The following is a 26,179-nucleotide window of genomic DNA, read 5'->3' as shown; positions in this document are numbered from 1 at the left end:
CCATGTGTTGAGAGAAATTCTTTGGGGTTTGAATAATTCACCCCTAGAAATATGGGTGTTTCATTCAACATCCTTAAACAGCCCTTAATCAGGGACCTTAAACTGGGATGGGCTACTCAACCAGACGAAAATTCTAACAGGGTTACACCTGCAATGTCATTCACTGTTTATCTTGATATGAGATCATGTCGTGCACATATGGTTGTGATGCATGTGCCTAGTGTACCCTTATCAGATGGGTGGGCATGATGGGTATACTGGGGTTCATGTATTGATGATGATGATGATGATGATGACGATAATTCTTTCTACTAAAGGCACAAGGCTGACATTTTGGAGGAAGGGGCTAGTTGATTACATCTATGTCAGTCCTCAACTGGTACTTCTTTTATTGACTCTGTAAGGATGAAAAGCAAAGTCGATGTAAGCACAATTTGAGCTCAGAACATAAAGATGGACAAAATGTTGCAAAATATTTTGTGTGACATTCAGAGGAAATTGAAAGAATGTAGGAAACTGTTATCCCAGTAGTTGTAGGAGCACTTGGTGCTCTGACAATCAGGTTCAAGAAATATGTCAGAGAAACAGGAATTGACATGAGAGCAGAGCAGGCCCATAAAACTGCTCTATTGGGGACAGCTAGGATTTTGAGATTAGTGCTTGTGTGTTGAATGTCTTTCACAATAATTCAACATCCAAATTTCGAAGCTTATAATTTGCAAAAAGAGACCCCATGAGACCTGTGACAACTGGTTGCTGTCTGCTCTCAGAGAATCAACCAGGGCAAGTAAGACTGAGAGCTCTGAGAAATGAAATAATGGTAATAATAATGAATCCTTTCTACTTAAGGCACAAGGCCTGAAATTTGTGGGAAGGCAACTAGTCAATTAAGGCGAAGTTGACTTCGGCAGAATTTGAACTTAGAGCATAAAGACAGACAAAATTCAGCGAAGTATTTTTCCCAGTGTGCTTATGACTCTGCCTGCTCGCTGCTTTAATAATTGTTGTAAAGTGGGTTCCTCCCATTGGTGTGATGTGTGACTACCATTGTACTGTAGTTACTGTTTTACACTAGTAGCCACAATAGTTACTAGTCATTGTATCTCTTTGTACCGGAATAGTTATTAGTCGTTGTATCTTTTTGTACCTGAATAATAATACACTAACTCCTTCTTTCCAGTATTGCTTGCCATTTTTGTACATTCTTACATATACCTTATCAATGATTCTAAAGAATTTTGGCATGTCTTTACTATCACATATTTTTTTCTTTGCTGGTAACAGTTTATTTAATAATTGTTGTAAAGTGGGTTCCTCCCATTGGTGTGATGTGTGACTACCATTGTACTGTAGTTACTGTTTTACGCTAGTAGCCACAATAGTTACTAGTCATTGTATCGCTTTGTACCGGAATAGTTATTAGTCGTTGTATCTTTTTGTACCTGAATAATAATACACTAACTCCTTCTGTCTTACTATCGCTGATAACTCCACAAGACACTGACTAGAACTGTCAACTGTCAACTCTTTGACTCTCGACCCTTTTTTTGACGACCAGCTATTGGTCAATTTATAATGGCAGTCTCCTACCACTTTTTACCAGGAGGGGGTATACAGTTTCACTATACATCTCCATTTTTAATTATTTTATTTAACAATCAATTTTTTTATTCACCCCACCTCCTTTTTGTTATATACTCAATATCTTTTCTTCTTAGGATCTACTTTTAGGAATTTAGTGTTCTTCCTTTTCCTTGTATGTGTGGTTTCGACTTCTTGTAATGGTGTTGGAACCCGAAAAGTGTCATATAACCAATCCATCAGTATTTCAAATCTTGTTGGTTCCTTTTCTATGACTCTTTCTTTTAGCTGATTTCTATGTCTCCATTCCATTTCTGATTCTTACACCATACATCATTCTTCCTATGTATGTTACAATTTCTCCTTCTTTCCGGTATTGCTTGCCATTTTTGTACATTCTTACATATACCTTATCAATGATTCTAAAGAATTTTGGCATGTCTTTACTATCACATATTTTTTTCTTTGCTGGTAACAGTTTATTGAATACTGATTTCACTTTTCTGGCAAACATTAATCCTGCTGGTGAACTTCCTTCCAGTGCATATGGGTTCGGAGTTACCCTGTATACCCTTAAGAATTGGATTGCGACCTCATCCATGGCTTCCTTATAAACTTTATATAAAGCTCTCTTAAAAGTGTCCACGAACCTTTCAGCCTGTCCATTTGATCTAGGGTGATATGGTGCTATAGTTTTATGTTCTAATGTGAACATCTCGCAGAGTCTTTTAAACTCACAGGATACAAACTGTGTTCTGTTATCAGAGACAATTATATCCGGTACACCAAATCTTGCAAACAGCTTGTGTAAGAAGTTTATTACTGTATATGAGGTTGGTCATTTACACCTCATGACCTCAGGCCATTTTGCGTCGCTATTCCCTACTATTACGTAATAATATCCATTTACCGGGCCTGCAGAATCGATATACAATCAAGACCACGGTATTTTCACTTCCGGCCAAGGTTCACATTTTGTAGTAGATAGTTTCACTGACAGCACACATCCCCTGCAGCCTTTTACCAGGTTTTCAACTTCCTTGTCCATGCTTGGCCAGTATACGAAACTTCGCATCAATGCTTTCATTCTAAAGATGCCTGGGTGTCTTGCATGGAACTCTTTTAGCATTCTCTTCTGTAATGTCTGTGGTATGACCACCCTCTGAGCATACATTAGTACACCATCACATATAGAGTACACGCTCACATCTTGGTGGTTCTTTGCCTCAGACCTTCCTTTATTTCCTTTTGTTGACCACAGTACCACAGTTTTCTTTTTGTTTCATTAATAAATTTGTCATTTCTCGCATTTCTTTTTATTTCTTCCAAAGTTACTGGTAGTTCATTGATTTTTGTTTCTACTTTTGCTCTTAGCGCTGATATTATGGTGTCCTCCAGCAGTTTGTTATTTCTTGGAATTAACCTAGACAGACTATCAGCATGCCCCAACTTTTTTGAAGGCAGGTATTCCATTCTATAATTGTAGTTTAATAGAATGGTACCTCACTGCTGCATTCTGTTTGCCATATGTGTTGGGATTCCTTTCTTGGATCTGTATATTGTTATTAGAGGTCTATGATCTGTTTGCAACCAAAAACATCTGCCATGAATGAACCTGTGGAACTTTTTTACGCCAAATATAATAGCCAACACCTTTTTTCAATCTGGCTATAGCTCTTTTCTGCTGGCAATAATATCCTTGATGTGTGAGCTATGGCCTTTCTCCTGCTATTGTTATCCTTGTGTAGGAGCATGGCTCCTATCCCATACTTGCTAGCATCTGTAGCTAGTATTATCTCTAACTTTGGATCAAAATGCATAAGATACAAGTTCGAAGTTAACACATCTTTAATTCATTAAATGCTTTCTGGCATTTCTCTGTCCAAACCCATTTGACATTTTTTTTAGTAATTCTTTAAGTGGTGCCTTTACCTTATGTACGTTTGGGATATACACTTGGTAATAATTTACCAAGCCTAGGAATGCTTGTAGCATTGTCATGTTCGTTGGGAGCGGCATATTTTGTATTGCGTGCATTTTCGTCGATTATTTGACCTAGGTACTTTATTTTTTCCATCAAAAACTCACATTTTTCTTCTGTCAGTTTTAGCTTGTATTCACTTATTCTCTCAAATACTGCCTTTATGTGTTCAATGTGTTACACCCGAGACTCGCTCTTTGGTAAAATGTCATCGAAGTATGCGATGGCAAAGTCATAATCACTTCACATCGCATCCATTATTTGTTGGAATATGGCGGGTGCCACTTTTACTCCAGACGGTAGTCGTTTAAACTTGTACAATCCACGGTGATTGTTGATTGTTAGTAGACATGTGCAATCTTCCTAGAAAATTTTCCCTCCATTTAGTTTAGCAAATACTTCTGGGCTTGGTAGTGGGTAATTGTATGTGAGTAAACAGTCGTTTAATCTAGTTGAGAAGTGTGTGCACACTCTTAGCTTATTTTTTTTTTACGTAGACTGCCAGTGCTGCCCAGTCTGCATGGTCAATCTTTTCAATTATATTCAGGTTTTCCAACTTTTCTAGTTCTTTATTGACCTGGTCTACTACCAAAATGGCACATTCCATTTGGGCCTGAATTTAGAGAGAATGAATTAAAGAGATGATAAACTTGAATAAAATAAAATAATAAATAAATAAAATGTGACGATTAACGGATATGCATGAATTTAAGACAAACAAGGAAGACGAATCTATCAGGCTATGTTTTCATGGTAAAGAAATAGATAATAAAGAACGGATGGGTGGTGAGGGGGGGCATGGGGTTATGATCTACGCAGAAACAGGAGTACATGAACGAGATTGAATGAAAAAGTTCTTATCTATTCATCTTCTGGATTTCGTATTCTATCAGCAGAGGAATTCAAACTCGATTTGGGGAAGTAGAGTATTGAGCTGGTTTATATAGAGTTAGGGTTAGGCGGGGGGGGGGAGATGTATACATATATATATTTATATGTATACAATGATATATATCATTGTATACATATAAATATATATATGTATGCATATACATATGTATTGTATACATATATATATATGTGTATGTAGATGTATGGTAAAAAGCTTCCTTCCAAACCACAATGGTTCCAGGTTCAGTCTCACTGTGTGACACTTTGGTCGAGTGCCTTTTACTATAGCTCTGGGCCAACCAAAGCCTTGTGAGTTGATTTGGTAAATGGAAACTTAAAGAAGTCTGTCATATATATACAGGGTGCGATGGGTAAATTGTTGCCATTTTATATTTTCAATTTCACACATGTGCATTGTTTGTTTTTGATTTTGTAGACTGCAGAGTATAGTAGGGTCAGTTGGATACTCTCTGTGAGAAAAACAGCACAATGACACAATTCACTCTGCCACAAATTTGGAAATGACATGCTGTACTGCTTGGCATTTGCGCCGGAAGCTCCAATGTAAACATTTCTGAGTGTTTGGGTGTCAATCGGAAGATAGTGCAATCTAAGGAGCAAACATCCAGCCAACATCATGATGTTTGGAGTGATCACTAGTGATCACTCCATTCATCTTCCCACACAGCCTCAGACTCAACATGGAGGCCTACATCAAGTGCCTGGAGGAGATAGTGCTGCCCTGGGTCAAGAGGTTGGCTGCTGGAAGATCTTATGCCTGGCAACATGACTCTGCACTATGCCACACAAGTAGGAGAATCTAGTCATGACTGTGAGACAATTTCTGTGACCATACCACTCTAACATCTGGCCACCAAACTCCCAAGACTGCAAACATCCTTGATTATCATGTGTGGGGTGCTGTTGGGTTAGAAACAAGCAAAACTCCTTGTAACACCAAAGATGAACTGAAGGCAAGGATTATGGCAGCAGTCACCAACTTTAACAAGGAGATTATCCAGAAGAATTGCAGGAGATTCCGAAGTTGTCTGGAGGTCATGGTTGAAGCTAAGGGCAATTTTATTGAAGAAATTTACTTTTTAGTATTTCAAGAAATTTTTATATAATTTTGGTAAATACATCTGTTAAAACGAAATGTCAGTGTTATTTTCATTTTTGCTTAATTTAGACAATATATTCACTGCACTCTGAATATGTGTGTGTGTGTTTATGTTTGTCCCCCACCATCACTTGACAACTGTTGTTGGGGTATTTACATCCCCATAACTTAGCAGTTCAGCAAAAATGCCCAATAGAATAAGTACCAGGCTTAAAAAACCCAGCAAGTACTGGGGTCAATTCATTTGACTAAAACTTTTGAAGGCAGTACCCCAGTATTATCTCAGTCTAACAAGTAAAATACATATAGGGTAAAGACTCCCTGTGGTCATGAATGACCATGGGATTGCACCTAGAAAGTTACCCTCTGAGGCACAAAGTTGTTTTATAGCAGACCAGCACTCACCCCATGCATACCAGTTTCCCTTCTCAATGCCACTGATATTATCCAAGGAAAATGCAAAGGTAGATACAGCTTGGCACCAATGATGTTGCAACTCATTTCTACAGCTGAGTGAATTGGAGAAACTAAAATAAAATTTGGAACTTATGGAGGGACAAAGTTGGGAACAAAAACAGGACAGTGGTGTGTATGGGAGCAACTGTCTTCAAAGACTCATATTGTCGTTCAATGCTTGAAGTGAGGAGTAGATAGACAGCTGACAACTGACGAAGGGTTATTCTTTATGTTACTTGTTCTGTTTTCCATTTGTTTCTCTCGTTTATGTATTGAACTCATTTGCTTTAGGATTTCATGTTGTTTACTGTTTGGTGACGTCCTGTACCCATATATGCATATGTACCATCATCATCATCATCATCATTGTTTAATGTCCGTTTTCCATGCTAGCGTGGGTTGGACGGTTTGACTGGGGTCTGGGAATCCAGGAGGCTGCACTAGGCTCCAGTCTGATCTGGCAGTGTTTCTACAGCTGGATGCCCTTCCTAACACCAACCACTCCTTGAGTGTAGTGGGTGCTTTGTACGTGCCACCAGTACAGGGGCCAGAAGAGGCTAGCAACGGCCACGATCAGTTGGTGCTTTTTACGTGCCACTGGCACGGAGGCCATTCAAGGTGGCACTGGCATCAGCTACATTCGGATGGTGCTTTTTACTCGCCACTGGCATGGGTATCACAACTACAATTTCCATTTGATTTTCATTTTGACGTTGATGTACTTGACTCAATAGGTCTCCTCAGTTTCAAACCAAACTAAGTAACACCGACGTCAAATTGGAGTGAAATCTGTTGAAATTGGTAAACATTTGGCTGAAAATTGGTTGCAGACAATTTGATTGAGAAATCCCACAACGAATCAGTTTATCGATTTTTCCACTCATCGACTTTTTTTTTTTTTTTGAGAACTTAAGGCATTCAAAGATCCCATGAGTCCTAAGTAATACAGGCATCAAGTTTGAACAAAATACATCAAAATTGGTAAAAGTTATGGTTGAAAACGGGGTGTAGCCAATTTTAGTGAGAAATCCTATAAGGAATCGGTTTATTGATTTTTCATCCTAATTGAATGGAAAATGCCATAATGAATCAGTTTATTGATTTTTCACCTCAAATAGGACTTAACCCGAACACAACATTGCTGATTCAAAAATCTATATTTATACTTGAAAGTTGGTTTTCACACCCAACCCAGTTCTGCAGAATTAGTGTCGCGACGGGAACACATGGGTTGGGAGTTTGATCAGCAGAGATGATCAGGTTGCACATGCTGGCCCTTTCGAAACCACCACCCCATCATCTAACTCCACTTGGCCCATGGGTTGGGAGCCCTTCCAGCAAGGAAAATAGAATGCCCAAAAGAGCTCTTGATCCTCTGTGTCAGAAGAGGTTATGTTTGGATCACAACTAAGCCTTAACCTAAGCCTAAGCTAACCTAGCGAAAGGGGGCTCAGAAGCCTTTGAAAGGCAGCGACTAACCCTGATGTAGACCTAACCCCTCCTAGGGGTACTATCAGTTAAGATATGCATTGGAGAAGGTTGCCTTGGAGATCTGCATTGGAGAAGGTTGCATTGAAGATTTGCACACTATTTTATATATATATATATATATATATATATATATATAAGATTTGCCAATGTTCTGCACCGTGAGGACCAAAGACTCGAGGTATTTCGTGTTGCAAGACAGTGTAGGAGAGAGAATAGTGATGTTGTAGGAGAGAAATGTGTTCGCATGGATGATGGTACGCTTGCACTAAATGAGGCTGCAAAGAAAGAGGTCTGGAGATGACACTACAATAGATTGCTTAATAAAGAGAATGAATGGGAGAAAGAGAGCCTGCCGTATGTCGACCCAACAGAGGGACCAGCTATCCGAGTTGACAGTACCAGGGTAGATAAAGCAATTAAGAGTATGAAGACAGGGAAAGCCCCCGGCTCATCAGGAATCACTGCAGAGATGCTCAAAATATCTGGCAGTGTTGGCTACAGCCTAGTCACCCATATTACGAACCAGGTGATACATGAAGGAGTCATACCCAATGACTGGTGTAGCAGCACCATAGTAAACTGCTACAAAGGTAAAGGTGACGCTTTAGATACTAACAATTACAGAGGCATCAAGCTGTTAGATCGGGTTATGAAAGTTACGGAGAGGGTCATAGCCCAACTAATTAGGGAGCAAATCAATTTAGATGAGATGCAGTTTGTGTTCGTGCCAGGTAAAAGCACTGCTGATGCTATATTTCTAGTGAGACAGCTGCAGGAGAAATATCTAGCCAAGGATAAACCTCTGTACCTGGCCTTCGTTGACATGGAGAAAGCCTTTGACAGGGTCCCCCGATCCCTTATCTGGTGGTCAATGAGGGAACTTGGGATAGAAGAATGGTTAGTGAGAGCTGTGCGAGCCATGTACAGAGATGCTGTCAGTAAGGTGAAGGTTGGAAATGAGTACAGTAATGAATTCCGGGTAGAGGTAGGAGTCCACCAAGGTTCCGTCCTCAGCCCCCTCTTATTTATCATAGTCCTCCAGGCGATCACAGAGGAATTCAAGACAGGTTGCCCCTGGGAGCTCCTCTATGCAGATGACCTTGCACTAATTGCGCAGTCACTATCAGAACTAGAGGAGAAGTTTAAGGTGTGGAAGCAAGGACTAGAATCGAAGGGCCTTAGAGTCAACCTAGCAAAAACCAAAATCCTAATAAGTAGGAAGGTAGATAAAACACAAACCCCTTCAGGTAGATGGCCCTGCTCAGTATGCAGTAAAGGAGTAGGTAGTAACTCTATAAGATGTACCCGGTGCAAGCTATGGACACATAAGAGGTGCAGCAATATCAAAGGCAGATTAACTACAAAGTTAGTTTTTGTTTGTGGCAGATGTTCAGGTGCAATAAACACTGTAAACAAACAGGAAACAACTTCTATCTCATTCCAGGGAGAAAAACTAGAGGTAGTTGATAGCTTCCGCTATCTGGGTGACCAAGTTAGTAGTGGGGGTGGGTGCGCTGAAAGTGTAACTGCTAGAATAAGAATAGCCTGGGCCAAGTTTAGAGAGCTCTTACCTCTGCTGGCGACAAAGGGACTCTCACTCAGAGTAAAAGGCAGACTGTATGACGCATGTGTACGAACAGCCATGCTACATGGCAGTGAAACATGGGCTGTGACTGCTGAGGACATGCGTAAGCTCGCAAGGAATGAAGCCAGTATGCTCCGCTGGATGTGTAATGTAAATGTGCATACCCGTCAGAGTGTAAGTATCTTGAGAGAAAAGCTGAACATAAGAAGCATCAGTAGTGGTGTGCAAGAGAGACGATTGCGCTGGTTTGGACATGTGGTGAGAATGAACGAGGATAGCTGCATGAAAAAGTGCCACTCCCTAACGGTTGAGGGAACCCGTGGAAGAGGTAGGCCCAGGAAGACCTGGGCTGAGGTGGTGAGGCAAGACCTTCGAACATTGGGCCTCACCGAGGCGATGACTACTGACCGAGACCTTTGGAAATGTGCTGTGCGTGAGAAGACCCGGCAAGCCAAGTGAGATCGTTGCCAGGGTCCCTGGACTGGCTCTTGTGCGGGTGGCACATAAGATGTACCATCCTGAGCGTGACCGTTGCCAGTACCGCCTGACTGGCCTTGTAGGGTTTTCGAGCGAGATCGTTGCCAGTGCCCCTGGACTGGCTCTTGTGCGGGTGGCACATAAAAGACACCATTTCGAGCGTGGTCGTTTTCGTGCGGGTGACACGTAAAAGCACCCACTACACTCTCTGAGTGGTTGGCGTTAGGAAAGGCATCCAGCTGTAGAAACTCTGCCAAATTAGATTGGAGCCTGGTGTAGCCATCCGGTTGCACCAGTCCTCAGTCAAATCGTCCAACCCATGCTAGCATGGAAAGCGGACGTTAAACGATGATGATGATGATGATGATGATATATATATATATATATACTAGCAGTATGAACCGACCTTATCCGGGTGTGACTTATTACGCCATCTACGATAAGTCTTGCTAGGTGAAAATCAACTAAAAAAGAAAGCCTTACAACGAAAAAACCTTTATGATGTAAATATGTTCATAATTAAAAAAACGATGAAATTAATAGGGAAAGTCTGAAGGCTGTTTTGTGTAACATTATTAAGTGTATGTAAATTTCATCCGTCTAATTAGCTGTAGAAATGCTTGTGCAAAACAATTTTTTGCGCTGCCCTGATTATACATAGCAGGGTAATCCCTTTTCGCAGGAGCTAAGACGCCAATTTGTGATAAAGCAATTGCTGGCAATTATAAAATAGCAATGCGTGCGCATGTCTATATAAGGAAGTTGGGATCTTTCTGATTTGACGGGCAACACTTGTTTTCTTAACGAAACACTTTCAAACTTGGGATACTGGTAGAATGTGTCATATAAAACATCTTTTTCTCTTAGCTTTCTTAACAAAAATTTATATATTGCAAATTATTTCATGTTAAAGTTGTCGTATTTCTGTAATTTCAACCAATCACTGACGTCTATTCAGCTGAATACAGTTACTGCTCTTTTTATAAACAATAATTTTTGCCGGTGTCAAGAGTGTTATTCCCTGTTTAATTATATCATTATTCCCTAGTAAGGGTTTAGAGTTTTAGGGTTAGGGTTCGGGTTTTAGAGTTAAGGTTAGGGTTTTGGGGTTAGGGTTTTAGGGTTAGGGTTTTAGGGTTAGGGTTGGGGTTAGGGTTAGGGTTATGGTTATGGTTATGAGTTACAGGGTGTTAGGGTTAGGGTTATGAGCGAGGTTATGGCAAAAATAATCATAACCCTAACCGTAATCCTAAAACTAACCCTAACTCTAAAACCCGAACCCTAACCCTAAAACCAGTACAAACGCACGAACGATGTCATAAATAAGAGTAACACGGATAGTTGTTGTTGACAAACAATGGCACTAATTTTATTCAAGGGAAAAGATCCCATGACACCATTGTTTACATTCCACGGCAGTAATTGTTTTCACCTCAATAGACGTCAGTGATTGGTTCAAATTACCGAAATACGACAATTTTTTACATGAAATAACTTCGAATACAAAAATTTTTATCAGTTCTATAACATAAAATATATAAGTATATGAAGTTTGAAAGTGTTTCGGTACCAAAAACACTACATAAAACATTAATGAAAAGTATTGCCCGTCAAATCAGAAAGATCCGGAAGTTGTTGTTATTGGCACTCCGTCGCTTACGACGTCGAGGGTTCCAGTTGATCCAATCAATGGAACAGCCTGCTCGTGAAATTAACGTTCAACTGGCTGAGCCCTAATAGGAAGTAAGAGTGAGAATGAGAGAAAGTTGTGGTGAAAGAGTACAGAAGGGTTTGCCACCATCCCCTGCCGGAGCCTCGTGGAACTTTAGGTGTTTTCGCTCAATAAACACTCACAACGGCCGGTCTGGGAATCGAAATTGCGATCCTATGACCGCGAGTCCACTGCGCCTCCACACACACACACACACATTTATATATATATATATATATATATATATATATATATATAAGAAAGACATATATATATATATATATAAGAAAGACACTGAAACTAAATCTTATATGTATAATGTTCACATGTCTCTGTGTATGTTTTTGCCACAGATCACATATGTGTTGTTGTGTGTGTTTTTACGTTTCTATATAATGAAATATATGTTAGAAGTAGAGAGATACAAGAAAACTATTAAATGGGAGAGAGGAAGAAGAAAGAAGACTTTGTATGTATCACTTTCTCTTCTCTCTCTCTCCCTCTCTCACTGTTACTCTCTATTTTTTATGTTGAGCACGTGATATATGTGTATAAGAACGCGTTACAGGTAGAAGGGAAGAAATATAAAAGTTGCTAGAAAGAACAGCCAAATCTCCCATAAAAGTAAAAGGAATTTAAAAAATCTAATTACTGCACTGGAAAGTTCACATCGAGAAAATTCCATTGATGTAAAAATTTTTACGAAAAAGCGGAAAATGTGGATTTCTATAAACTTTTAAAAAGGCTTCACACAGACACACAACTTCAGCTTTATATATTAAGATATATATATATATATACATACACAATATGTCACATTCTCTACTACATATATCTATGTATTTAATAATGAACCATGTAATTCACACTCTGAAAAGTTTATTTCTGTAAAATGTTGGGAGTCAGGAAAAATTTCTGAGGCTTCCACCTCACCTCACCCTGTTTTTCAGACCCAAAAAGGGTTTTGTAGCACGTTAGGAGGTTACAGGAATTCATTCAACGTAAAAAAAAAAAATTCCCAACGATTCCAGGATTAGTGGGGGGGGGGAAGCCTTGCCCCACCCCTTTTTTCCAAACAAAAATAAGGGATTTGCAGCATATTAGGAGATCAGGGTACTTGATTTCACGCAAAAAAAAATCTGACTTTTATTTTTTTCCTTAGTGAAAATCGTATGGGTGAAAAGATCAATGAGAATAGGGGTGAAATTTCCGAGGCTTCAACCTCACCCCACCCCGTTTATCGGACCCCCAAAAGGGTTTCATAGCACACTAGAAGGTCACAGGAATTCATTCAATGAAAGAAAAAATCTCAATGATTCCAGGATGGGTGGTCCCCCCTTGAAAATCATACGGGTGTTAATCTAAGAATTTACCTTTTGTTTTTCGTTCTCGCTGCTAGACAGGTGACTTAGCTCATATTAACAAACTTATGGATTTCACCAACGTGGAAATTGATAAAAGTTATGGCTGAAAATCGATTTTTATCACTATCCACGAGTGCCTCGGGTAAAATAAGTTGACAAAAACACAGCCACGATCGTGACCAATGTCCTAAAATTGAAGCGACATGCGTGCTAATTTGTGGACGTGCATAAATTACACTCATGTACACACATACATCCTGCCTTTTATAGATAAATAGATAAATAAATGACTTAAAATAAATATATTTTAATTGTTGTGTGAGAAAGTATATATTATCTGATTATACAATATAGTGTCTTTCAAAAACATCCTAAATTTGAAGACTATATTTCGTGTTTAAGAAAAAAAACATTTTACATTTTTTTTTTGATGAACGCTGTCACTTACTCTCTCACCCTCACACACACACATACATACATCAACACACAACCTCTCTCTCGCTCCCTCACACACACACACACACTTTCACTCGGCTATGGCAAGAAGGGGACTTAACTCATGTTAGCAAACTTCGAAATTGGTAAAAGTTATGGTTGAAAATCGATTTTTACCGCTATCCGTGGTTGCCTCAGGAAAAATAAGTTGACAAAACCCAGCTAGGGTCATGATGAATGTCCTAAAATTGGAGCAACATGCGTGCTAATTTGTGGACGTGCATAAATTACATTCACGTACACACACATACAAATCCTGCCTTTTATAGATATACAGATATATACAAATATATATGCATATATATATATATACATATATGTATAAAGGAGACCACTAGGTAGACTGTTAATGTGCAAGAAGATCACATGTAATACGTCTAAGACCGAATTGTTCTCAAAGAAAATTTAGCGAAGAAACAAAACGTATACGGGCAAGACAAGTGAAAATTACATAAATAGTTATATATACATATATGCATATATATATATATATATATATATATATATATATATATATATATATATATATAGGCGCAGGAGTGGCTCTGTGGTAAGTAGCTTGCTTACCAACCACATGGTTCTGGGTTTAGTCCCACTACATGGCACCTTGTGAGTGGATTTGGTAGACGGAAACTGAAAGAAGCCCATCGTATATATATAAATATATATATATATATATATATATATATATATATATATATATATATATATATATATATATATATATATATATATATGTATATATATATATATATATGTATATATATATATATATATATATGTATATATATATATATATATATATGTATATATATATATATATATATATATATATATATGTATATATATATATATATATATATATATATATATATATGTGTGTGTGTGTGTGTGTGTGTAATGTCAATGTGAATACCCGTCAGAGTGTAAGTATCTTGAGAGAAAAGCTGAACATTAGAAGCATCAGTTGTGGCGTGCAAGAGAGACGATTGCGCTGGTATGGACATGTGGTGAGAATGGAGGAGGATAGCTGCGTGAAAAAGTGCCACACCCTAACAGTTGAGGGAACCCGTGGAAGAGGTAGGCCCAGGAAGACCTGGGCTGAGGTGGTGAGGCAAGACCTTCGTACATTGGGCCTCACCGAGGCGATGACTACTGACCGAGACCTTTGGAAATGTGCTGTGCGTGAGAAGACCCGGCAAGCCAAGTAAGATCGTTGCCAGTGCCCCTGGACTGGTTCTTGTGCGGGTGGCACGTGAGATGCACCATTTTGAGCGTGGCCGTTGCCAGTACCGCCTGACTGGCTCCTGTAGGATTTTCGAGCGAGATCGTTGCCAGTGACCCTGGACTGGCTTGTGCGGGTGGCACATAAAAGACACCATTTCGGGCGTGGCCGTTTTCGTGCGGGTGACACGTAAAAGCACCCACTACACTCTCTGAGTGGTTGGCGTTAGGAAGGGCATCCAGCTGTAGAAACTCTGCCAAATCAGACTGGAGCCTGGTGTTGCCATCCGGTTTCACCAGTCCTCAGTCAAATCGTCCAACCCATGCTAGCATGGAAAGCGGACGTTAAACGATGATGATGATGATGATGATGTATGTGTGTTTGTGTGTCTGTTTGTCTCCCCCACCATCGCTTAACAACTGATGCTGGTTTGTTTATGTCCCCATAATTTAGCGGTTCGGCAAAAGAGACCGATGGAATAAGTGCTAGGCTTACAAAGAATAAGTCCTGGGGTCGATTAGCTTGACTAAAGGCGGTGCTCCAGCATGGCCACAGTCAAATGATTGAAACAAGTAAAAGAGTATATATATATATATATATATATATATATATGCATACATACATACAAAGAATAATAATATATACATAAATAAAATATATATATATATATATATATACTATTTATATTGAAGAACGCCATGCATCCATTTCCAAGTAAGTTTATCTTTATCTTTTTGATGTGACTCTATTCTATGCTGTTTTCTCTCATCCTTTCTCTAATTCCCTTTTTTCCTCCCCTTCACTGTTTTCTATCTATTTCTCTCTCTCCCTCTTTGTTTCTCTCTCTCATTGCTCACATGTGACCATCATCCATTTTTCTCTTCCTCACTTGATTATCTTTGTTTTCTTTCACAACTGTTGTAAGGACAGCACATATCTTATCTCTCTCTTAATTGTTTTTTTCTTGTCAAAAAAAATATTTCTCCAGTGTTCGCTATTTTTACTCTCGTTCTGGTCTAACGACCCTCCATGTTTGTTTTCTTTCAGTTTCCTTGTATGTCTCCACTGTCCTGTTTTTGTTCCCAACTTTGACCCTCTATAAGTCCCAAATTTTATTTTGGTATGTATGGGAACAACTGTCTTCAAAGACTCATATCATTGTTTAATGCTCAAAATGAAGAGTAGATAGACGACCGACAACTGATGAAGGGTCGTTCTTTATGTTACTTGTCCTGTTTTCCATTTGCTTTCGTATTTCATGCTGTTTACTGTTTGGTGATGTCCTGTACCCATATACACATGTGTGTGTATATACTGTTTTACTTGTTTCAGTCATTTGACTGTAGCCATGCTGGAGCACCACCTTTAGTCAAGCAAATCGACCCCTGGACTTGTTCTTTGTAAGCCTAGTACTTATTCTATCGGTCTCTTTTGCCAAACTACTAAGTTACAGGGACGTAAACACACCAGCATCAGTTGTCAAGCGATGTTGGGGGCACAAACACAGACACATATATATACGACGGGCTTTTTTCAGTTTCCGTCTACCAAATCCACTCACAAGGCTTTGGTCGAACCCAAGGCTATGGTAGAAGACACTTGCCCAAGGTGCCACGCAGTAGGACTGAACCCAGAACCATGTGGTTGGTAAGCAAGCTACTTACCACACAGCCACTCTTGTGCATATATATATATATATATATATATATATATATATATATATATATATATATATATATATATATATATATATATATATATATATATATATATATATATATATATATATATATATATATATATATATATATATATATATATATATATATATATATATATATATATATATACTAGCAGTATAACCCGATGTTGTCTGGGTGTGACTTATTACGATAAGTCTTGCTAAGTGAGAATCAACTAAAAAAGAAAGCCTTACAACGAAAAAAAACCCTTATGATGTAAATATGTTCAAAAGACGATGAAATTAATAGGGAAAGTCTGAAGGCTGTTTTGCGTAACATTATTAAGCGTACGTAAATTTCATCCGTCTAATTGGCTATACAAATGCTTGTGCAAAACAACTTTTTGCGCTGCTTTGATTATACATAGCAGGGTAATTCCTTTTCGCAGGAGGTAAGACGGCAATTTCTGATGAAGCAATTGCTGGCGATCTGTTGCTACACAGTTCTACATTGTTTTCCATATCTAGAATTGAAAAAGTCTCAATATTTTCAAATTTGGTATATTGATGTCATTTTTCACGCTGAATCTGTTGTTCTTATTCACTTGTTCCAGATAAATTTTAGAAAGATCTTACAGAGGTTTAAAGTTTGATCATTTTTACAGAATCAAAAAACAGGATTTGGTTAAGCAGGCATTTTGTTCGTGATGACAACGATGATAAAACATTCAGCAGAGGAAGTTTTAATAAGTTCTATCGAATAAAGATAAACAAATGAACGCATGTAATACGAAAAATAAAAATAAAAACCAAAAACCTGAAACTAAACGTTAAATTACAAAACACATGAATACAACAAATACAAAAACTAGTTCAGTTCATGTAACGATCGAACTGCTGGAAAAAGCAGCCAAATCTCCTCCCGACGAACACCCTAACGTCAAAATATGGGGAAGGACATACTACTGTAGATTATGGTAGTCCTAGATAACTCTAAAATTGTGGAATGTTCAACATTAGAATGCTCCTTTTAATCACAAGCCTACCCGATGAATCTGCTTACTCGCACAACAGCTTGGCTTGTTTCTATGGAAACAGGCACCATTCTGTCTGTGGCTTTCGATTGGCTAAAATTACCGAAAATTTGTAAACTTTAAAATCTATTAACGTTTTATTTATTAATTCAAGGCAAAAATAAATTTGATTTCCATAATTAACTTACAAAACTATATCAAAACAAGAAATCTGAAATCAATTGAAACAAAACTGAAGGAATTGAAAAGTGAAATGATCCCTCAAAATATCAGTATATATGTTTTTATTAATAACTCTTGTCGATTATTAATAAAAACAAAAACGTAGACAGACAGGTAAATTGACAGATAGCGAGAGAGAGAGAGAGAGAGACTATGAAACTAAATTATTGTATATTTATATATATATATATATATATATATATATATATTATACATATTTAAGAGATCGTATATGTGTGACGGATTTCAGAGTTATACAATAAGAACACAGTATTAAGCACAGTGATGTAATCATAATTGCGAAATAAACAAAACGAGAGGTACGCAACTTGAGTAAAAGAAAAAAAAAATTAAACGGACAAAATAGTTGATACAAGTTATACAACTTAATAGTAGAGTTATTTAAAGCACAGAAATGGCAACTGAAAGCTGAGAGTTCGTTTCCCCAGACACAAACTTTCTGCTTACTTATTTGTCCCTCTTGCTCTTTTTTTCCTATAGTGCTTCACATGAACATAAACATTTACGCACTTTAGGTTAGTTAAAATATGGGTCCAGATGGACTATATGTAATCTGAACCTTTCCCCCTTATTTATTCTTTTTACGGAATCCCACGTTTTAGGCTATGGGGATTCCGATTCTGAAAATTTTTTTTCAAAAATCTCAATTTAAAACTTTCGATTCCCCACCCCGGTTTTTATATAGATCCACAGGGTAAACCTAACCCTAACTCAAATCCTAACCCTAACCGTAACCCTGACCCTAACCGTAACCCTAACACTAGTTTTGTGAGATTTGGCTGTTATTTCTAGCATGTAAATAGCCTGCTTGGGGGGGGGGGGTGAAATTTTTCAAGCAATTTTTTTTCAGAATCGGAATCTCCATAGCCCAAAACGTGGGATTCCGTAAAAAAAAATTAATTAATAAGGGGGGAAAAGGTTCAGATTACATATAGTCCGTCTCTACCAAAATATGTTTGTGATATAGTTAATTTGATAATAATGGCATAACCATCTGTCTATCTATAGATATTGTATAACTCTGAAATATACAGTTGAGCACCATTTAGGAGTATGATACATTATTATTTAAAACAGTTCGATTCGGCCCCATCCTGAAGTTTCGTAGGCCTATACACACCCACGTACGCACGCACAGGTGTAGAAAAACTACTCGAATACCATCCGTTTAATATTAACTGTCGGAGAAAAGAGTGTTCAATACCATAGAAGAGATTAATATTTTATTTTGGTCGAATCAGCCTTCTTCTACTTTGAATTTTACCAGTAGTTACACATGTGCATTTTACCAATAGTTACATATGTGCATGAATATGTGTTTATACCCCTACCACCGCTTGACAACCGGCGTTGGTTTGTTTACGTCCTCCTAGCATAGTCGTTCAGCAAAATCACCTGATAGAATAAGTACTGGGATTGACTGCTCAACTACGCCCTTCGAGACGGTGCTTCAGCATATTTGTTCTCCAGCACCGTCTGACAAACGGTGTAGGTTTGTTTACGTTCCCGTAACATAGTGGTTCGGCTAATAAATACCAGGAAAAATAAGTACTACGTTCCATTTATTCGACTAAACCTCTCGGTAAGAAAAAAAAAAAACCTCGGATTTTTTTTACGTGGAATCAAGAACCTTCCTAATATGCCGCAAACCCCTAATTTTTATTCGGAAACCCCCCTACCCTGGAATCATGGGAAACTTTTTTTTTTCGTTGAATGAATTACGGCGACCTAATATACCACAACACCCTTTTTGGGGGTCCGGAAAACGGGGTGGGTTGGGGTGGAACCCTCGGAAATTTCACCCCACTCCCACCCCAATTGGGAAGTACATCCGCACGATTTTCACTAACAAAAAAAAGAAACTCGAATTTTTTTGCGTGGAATCAAGTACCCTGACCTCCTGATATGCTGCAAATCCCTTATCTTGTTTTAGAAAAAAAGGGGGTGGATGGGACCCCTCCTCCCCTATCCCGGACTCGTTGGAAATTTTATCTTTTTTCGTTGAATGAATTACGGTGACGTACTAATGTCACAAAACCCATTTTTGGGGTCCGGAAAACGGGGTGGGGTGGAGTGGAACCCTCGGAAATCTCCACACACACGCCATATATCTTTGTGCTAGTGGTGGTGGTTGTGGTGGTGGGGGAAAGTGAGAGAGAATAAAAGTTGCATATATACTTTTTCAAAATGAACATTTTTTTTTCATTGTACATGGGAAAATACGGAGATTAAGAATGTGGCAAAGTAATTTTTTAAATTTCAAATTTTCTATGAAATACTCCAGACTGTCTGAAACTAAATGTCGATATGCTAAAAATAACAGCCAAATGCCTGGAGAATTTTTGTGTTTGTGTGTGCGCGAGCAACAGTTTCAATGACTTTACGAATAAACAAAGAAAAATACACAGAAATATGTTTTACATACCTGTCATATACGTTGGTTTTGTTTTTCACATCCATGAAGTGTTTGTTATTCTTTGGAGACAGAACTGCAAATGCAGTTTTTTTTTTTTACTTTTATGATTCTGATCCCCTCTCTCTCTCTCTCTCCTCTCTTTCTCTCGCTCTCTCTCACATAGTAGTATGGAAGCAAAAACATCTTTTTCTGAAACACACCAGATATAGTCTATAAATTATGGATGTTTTTAAAAGACTATTTTTTATCATCAGAATACTTATATTTTCTCACACAACAATTAAAGTATGTTTATTTTAAATCGCTTCTTTGTAGAAAGAAAACTTTTATTTTCTCTCTCCCCACTCACACAAAAATTAGTTTAGGCACGAAAGATTCTTTTTTTTCTAAAACGCTGGTATAAAACTGAAAATAGAAAAAAGTATGTAATTTGTTGAGATTAATCCAATTATTTGACAGCAAAGAGGTAAGTTGTATTTTGTCGGTGAATTTTTACCTGTCTACACACTGTTATATATATGTGTGTGTGTGTGTGTACAGGGGTTGGGCAAAATAATGGAAACACCTTAAAATTTCAAACAAATTAATTTTAATATAGGGTATGACTACCTTTGGCAGTAATTACAGCTTGTATTCTACGAGGTATGGACTCGTACAAAGTGTGAATTGTTTCCAAAGGAATTTTTGTCCATTCTTCAGCTAAAACAGCCTCCAGTTCTTGTAATGATCATGGTGAAAGATATCAACTCCTTACTTGTTTTTCTAAAATGCACCATAAATGTTCAATAATATTGAGATCTGGGGACTGTAGTGGCCAGATAAGAGGTTCAACTTCACTAGAATGTTCCTCGTGCCATTCAGTAACAACTTCAGCTGTGTGAATTGGTGCATTATTATCCTAAAATATTGCGTTTCCCTCCAGAAACAGTTCCACAACCATAGGATGAATTTGATCAGATAAAATGCTTAAATAGTCTTGACTATTAATTTTGCCATGAAAGGAAACCATTGGGCTGGTGAGTTTCCACGATATAGCCCCCGCCTCCAGATCATCACAGATCTTCCTCCATGTTTAGCAGTTGGAAGAAGGCAGTCTGGGTCGAATGCTTCTTTTGGCTGTCTCCACACGTATACTCGGCCGGTGGTCGGAAATAAGGTAAAGATGATTCATCCGAGAAAATAACATACTTCCACTGCTCTAGGGACCAAATCTGTAGGTTTTTACTCCACTCTAAATGCTTTGCAACGTTTGTATTTGAAAGTAGTGGTTTTCTGATTGCAGCCCTCCAGTGAAATCTGGCTTTGTGCAGCTCCCGGCGAACAGTTTTTGTGGAAACTGGGTTCTCGAGGTGGTCATTAAGCTCTCCAGTAATTTTGGGAGCTGTAAATTTTGTGATCCTTTCTAACAATTCGCGTAAGAGTCCGACGGTCCCTATCTGAAAGTTTTGATTTTCTTCCGGAGTTTTGTTTCGACGATGAGGTTTTTTCCCTCTTTCTCAAAGGCTGTCATTACTTTCGAGACAGTACTTCCCGATACACCAAACATTTCGGCTGTTTTCGTTTCGCTAGTGCCTACCATACGAGCACCAACAATTTAACCTCTTTGAAAGTCCGATAGATCTGTCATTTTAATGAATTTTAATTACCTTTTTCTGATGATATCTGAAAAGAAACAGCAATTTTAGCAAAATATATTAAGCAACACTAATAATAAATAAATAAATCAACATAAAAATAAACAAACTTTTGATAGTTTTATAGATATTTCAAAGTTAGGATGCTATGATGCTAGATGTGTCCATTATTTTGTCCAACCCCTGTATATATATACACTACGACTTCAGAAAAAATATTTTCAGCATAAAATACAATATAAATGCCAACATATTAATCCATATTCTCTATATATTTAATACCGAACGATGTAATTCACACTCTGGAAAACATATTACTGTAAAAATGTTGGTGGTGGGGGTGAAATTTCCGAGTGTTCCACTCCACCCCATCCCGTTTTCCGGATCCAAAAAAGGGTTTTGTGGCATATCAGGACGTCACTGTAATTCATTTAATGAAAAAAAAAAAAGAAAAAAAAAAAAAAATTTCGAACGATTCCTGGATGAGGAATCGTTTTTTTCCCACATTTTTTTCCGAATAAAAATAAGGAGTTTGCAGCAATATTGGGAGATCAGGGTACTTGGTTCCACGCAAAAAAATCCGAGGTTTTTTTTTTTTGTTAGTGAAAATCGTGCAGGTGTACTTCCCAATTGGGGATATGGTTAAATTTTCGTGGGTTCCCCACCTTTTTTCCAAATAAAATTAAGGGGTTTGCGGTATATTAGGAGGTCAGGGTACTTGATTCCACGCAATTAGTGAAAATCGTGCGAGTGAAAATATGAAAATTTACTAAGGAACGGTGGAGGTAAAACGCGTGCACTTCACCCACTTCCTGTGTTTTTTTTTTTCTCCAAAATTTCTTCAGATTTCTGTTTTCAATATAGAAGATTACATGGTTAATATTTACAATATTACCCGGAAATGAAAAAAAAAATAATAGTGCAACGATGTAGAAAAATGTGTAGGAAACGAATATGAAGACAAAAATGCGCGGAAAGCAACGGGGGTGGGAGTTGGGGGAGAGAACTTTAGAAAATTCACAAGGTCCGAGTTTTTCCCTCATACCTTTTAGGAAAATGGGTTTCTTTTAATGAAACCTTTTATAGATACCCTTCAAACGGCATAGATTACGATTATAAAGAAATTTGTGGGTAAAATCTTGGCAAGACTTTCGCCCCCCCCCCCAAAAAAAAAACTACCCTTTCTTTAACTTTAAAATGTTGTTTTTTCGACACAAACCCCGCTTTTCGGCTATGGGGAATACGAATCACCCCCCCCCCCCCCCAAAAAAAAAAAATTGGCAAAAATCGACATTTCTACATTACTCCTCCCATCCCCATTTCCTTCATTTTAAGATGTTTTTCAGAATTTTGTTTCTCAAAATATGCCGAAAAATACAGAGATTATGATTCTGAAAAAATTTTTTTTTAAGAATTTTTTTTTTTTTTATAAATATGCGGAAAAATTATGATTTGGACAAAAATTTCAAAACATTTCTGTATTTACGGTTACGGTTTTAAGGTTAGGGTTACGGTCATGGTTGGGGTTTTAGGGTTAGTGTTGGGGTTTTAGGGTTAGTGTTGGGGAAAAAAGTCAAAATTGAAGAAGGTCACCTGTGCACATGTGTGTGTGTGTGTAGGGTGGGGTGGGATGGGGGCAAAAATATTAACCAGGGTAGAAGTTTATATATATATATATATATATATATATATATATATATATATACACACACACTTTATTATTAAAGCTGCAGAAGCATCACAAAAAACTGCTACTCGGAGTTTCACGTTCCCATTCATCAGGCAGTTGTGATCAAGAATGATTACAACTGCCCAAGGTTTGGGAATGTGAAACTCTGAGTAGCAATTTTTTTAATGATGGTTTTGCAGCTTTAAAAATAAAGCATATTACTCTACCTCAAGTATTTGAGTAATATTTTTTCCCCATCTTGTTTCACATTTATGTGCTTACTTGGTTATATATATTATATATATATATAGATAAGTGTGTGTATGTATATATATGTATGTATATATATATATATATATATATATATATATATATATATATATATATATATATATATATACTCCACTGCGTAGGCCTTTTGAGGCAAGTGAAATCGAAATCAAGTTAAATTAAATTGGACACTAAACCCCACTTGCGAAGACCTGTTGAAGCAAGTGAAATAGAAATAGATCGTTGCCGTACCCCTGAACTGGCTCTTGTGCGGGGCCGTCATAGGATTTTCGAGCGAGATCGTTGCCATTGCCCCTGGACTGGCTCATGTGCGGACGACACATGAAATCTTTCGAGCGGGATCGTTGCCAGTGCCCCTGGACTGGCTCATGTGCCGGCGACACATGAAATCTTTCTAGCGAGATTGTTGCCAGTGCCCATGGGCTGGCTCTTGTGCGGGTGACACATGAAATGTTTCGAGCGGGATCGTTGCCAGTGCCCCTGGACTGGTTCATGTGCGGGCGACATATGAAATCTTTTGAGCGGGTTCGTTGCCAGTGCCCCTGGACTGCCTCATGTACAGGCAACACATGAAATCTTTCGAGCAGGCTCGTTGCCAGTGCCCCTGGACTGGCTCATGTGCGGGCGACACCTGATATCTTTCGAGCGGGATCGTTGCCAGTGCCCCTGGACTGGCTCTTGTGCGGGTGACACATGAAATGTTTCGAGCGGGATCGTTGCCAGTGACCCTAGACTGGCCCATGTGCGGGCGACACATGAACTTTTTCGAGCGGGTTTGTTGCCAGTGCCCCTGGGCTGGCTCATGTGCGGGCGACACATGAAATTTTTCGAGCGGGATTGTTGCCAGTGCCCCTGGACTGGCTCATGTGCGGGCGACACATGAATTCTTTCGAGCGGGATTGTTGCCAGTGCCCCTGGACTGGCTCATGTGCGGGCGACACATGAAATCTTTCGAGCGAGATCGTTGCCAGTGCCCATGGACTGGCTCTTGTGCGGGTGACACATGAAATCTTTCGAGCGGGATCGTTGCCAGTGCCCCTGGACTGGCTCATGTGCGGGCGACACATGAAATCTTTCGAGCGGGATCGTTGCCAGTGCCCCTGGACTGGCTCATGTGCGGGCGACACATGAATTCTTTCGAGCGAGATCGTTGCCAGTGCCCCTGGGCTGGCTCTTGTGCAGGTGATACATGAGGTTTTTCGAGCGAGATCGTTGCCGGTGCCCCTGAGCTGGCTCTTGTGCGGGTGACACATGAGGTTTTTCGAGCGAGATCGTTGCCAGTGCCCCTGGACTGGCTCTTGTGCGGGTGACACATGAAATTTCTTCGAGCGAGATCGTTGCCGGTGCCCCTGAACTAGCTCATGTGCAGGCGACACATGAAATTTTTTGAGTGACTTCGTTGCCAGTGCCCCTGAACTGGCTCTTGTGTGGGACCGTCGTAGGATTTTCAAGCGAGATCGTTGCCAGTGCCCCTGGACTGGCTCATGTGCGGGCGACACCTGATATCTTTCGAGCGGGATCGTTGCCAGTGCCCCTGGACTGGCTCTTGTGCGGGTGACACATGAAATTTTTCGAGCGGGATCGTTGCCAGTGCCCCTGGACTGGCTCATGTGCGGGCGACACATGAAATCTTCCGAGCGAGATCGTTGCCAGTGCCCCTGGACTGGCTCATGTGCGGGCGACACATGAAATCTTTCGAGCGAGATCATTGCCAGTGCCCATGGACTGGCTCTTGTGCGGGTGACACATGAAATGTTTCTAGCGAGATCGGGGCCGTCGTAGGATTTTCGAGCGAGACCGTTGCCAGTGCTCCTGGACTGGCTCATGTGCAGGCGACACATGAAATCTTTCGAGTGGGATCGTTGTCAGTGCCCATGGACTGGCTCTTGTGCGGGTGACACATGAAATGTTTCTAGCGAGATCGGGGCCGTCGTAGGATTTTCGAGCGAGATCGTTGCCAGTGCTCCTGGACTGGCTCTTGTGCAGGTGATACGTGAGGTTTTTCGAGCGAGATCGTTGCCAGTGCCCCTGGGCTGGCTCTTGTGCAGGTGATACGTGAGGTTTTTCGAGCGAGATCGTTGCCGGTGCCCCTGAGCTGGCTCTTGTGCAGGTGACACATGAGGTTTTTCGAGCGAGATCGTTGCCAGTGCCCCTGGACTGGCTCTTGTGCGGGTGACACATGAAATTTCTTCGAGCGAGATCGTTGCCGGTGCCTCTGAACTGGCTCTGGTGTTGGGTTGTCGTAGGATTTTCGAGCGAGATCGTTGCCAGTGACCCTGAACTGGCTCATGTGCGGGCGACACATGAAATCTTTCGAGCGGGATCGTTGCCAGTGCCCCTGGACTGGCTCATGTGCAGGCGACACATGAAATCTTTCGAGCGGGATCTTTGCCAGTGCCCCTGGACTGGCTCATATGCAGGCGACACATGAAATCTTTCGAGCGAGATCGTTGCTAGTTCCCCTGAACTGGCTCTTGTACGGGGCCGCCGTAGGATTTTCGAGCGAGATCGTTGCCGGTGCTCCTGGATTGGCTATTGTGCGGGTGACACATGAGGTTTTTCGTGCGAGTTGAGCGTGGCCATTGCCAGTACCGCCTGACTGGCCTTCGTGCAGGTGACACGTAAAAGCACCCACTACACTCTCTGAGTGGTTGGCGTTAGGAAGGGCATCCAGCTGTAGAAACTCTGCCAAATCAGATTGGAGCCTGGTGTAGCCATCTGGTTTCACCAGTCCTCAGTCAAATCGTGCAACCCATGCTAGCATGGAAAGCGGACGTTAAACGACGACGACGATATATATATATATATATATATATATATATATATATATATAT

At 39.5% G+C, this 26,179-nt stretch overlaps 1 long non-coding RNA gene across 3 annotated transcripts in view; it reads right to left on the bottom strand.

Annotated features, from left to right (window-relative positions):
• Positions 1-22,621, bottom strand: part of LOC128250310 (uncharacterized) — a 127,482-nt gene extending 104,861 nt beyond the window's left edge. For 2 of the 3 annotated variants that reach the window (XR_016237629.1, XR_016237628.1), the window contains exon 1: positions 19,761-22,582. This is a non-coding gene — a long non-coding RNA (uncharacterized LOC128250310). Of the gene's footprint in view, positions 1-1,631; positions 4,176-19,760 lie in introns of those variants that run through there. The other variant, XR_016237630.1, reaches the window with a different exon arrangement.
• Between the last annotated feature and the right edge of the window lie 3,558 nt (positions 22,622-26,179).

This window comes from Octopus bimaculoides, chromosome 20, assembly GCF_046866305.1.
Source record: "Octopus bimaculoides isolate indiv1 chromosome 20, ASM4686630v1, whole genome shotgun sequence".
In the NCBI taxonomy this organism is placed as follows: domain Eukaryota; kingdom Metazoa; phylum Mollusca; class Cephalopoda; order Octopoda; family Octopodidae; genus Octopus; species Octopus bimaculoides.
The sequence above is the reverse complement of the archived record's forward strand: the minus strand, read 5'-3'. Positions and strand labels throughout refer to the sequence as shown.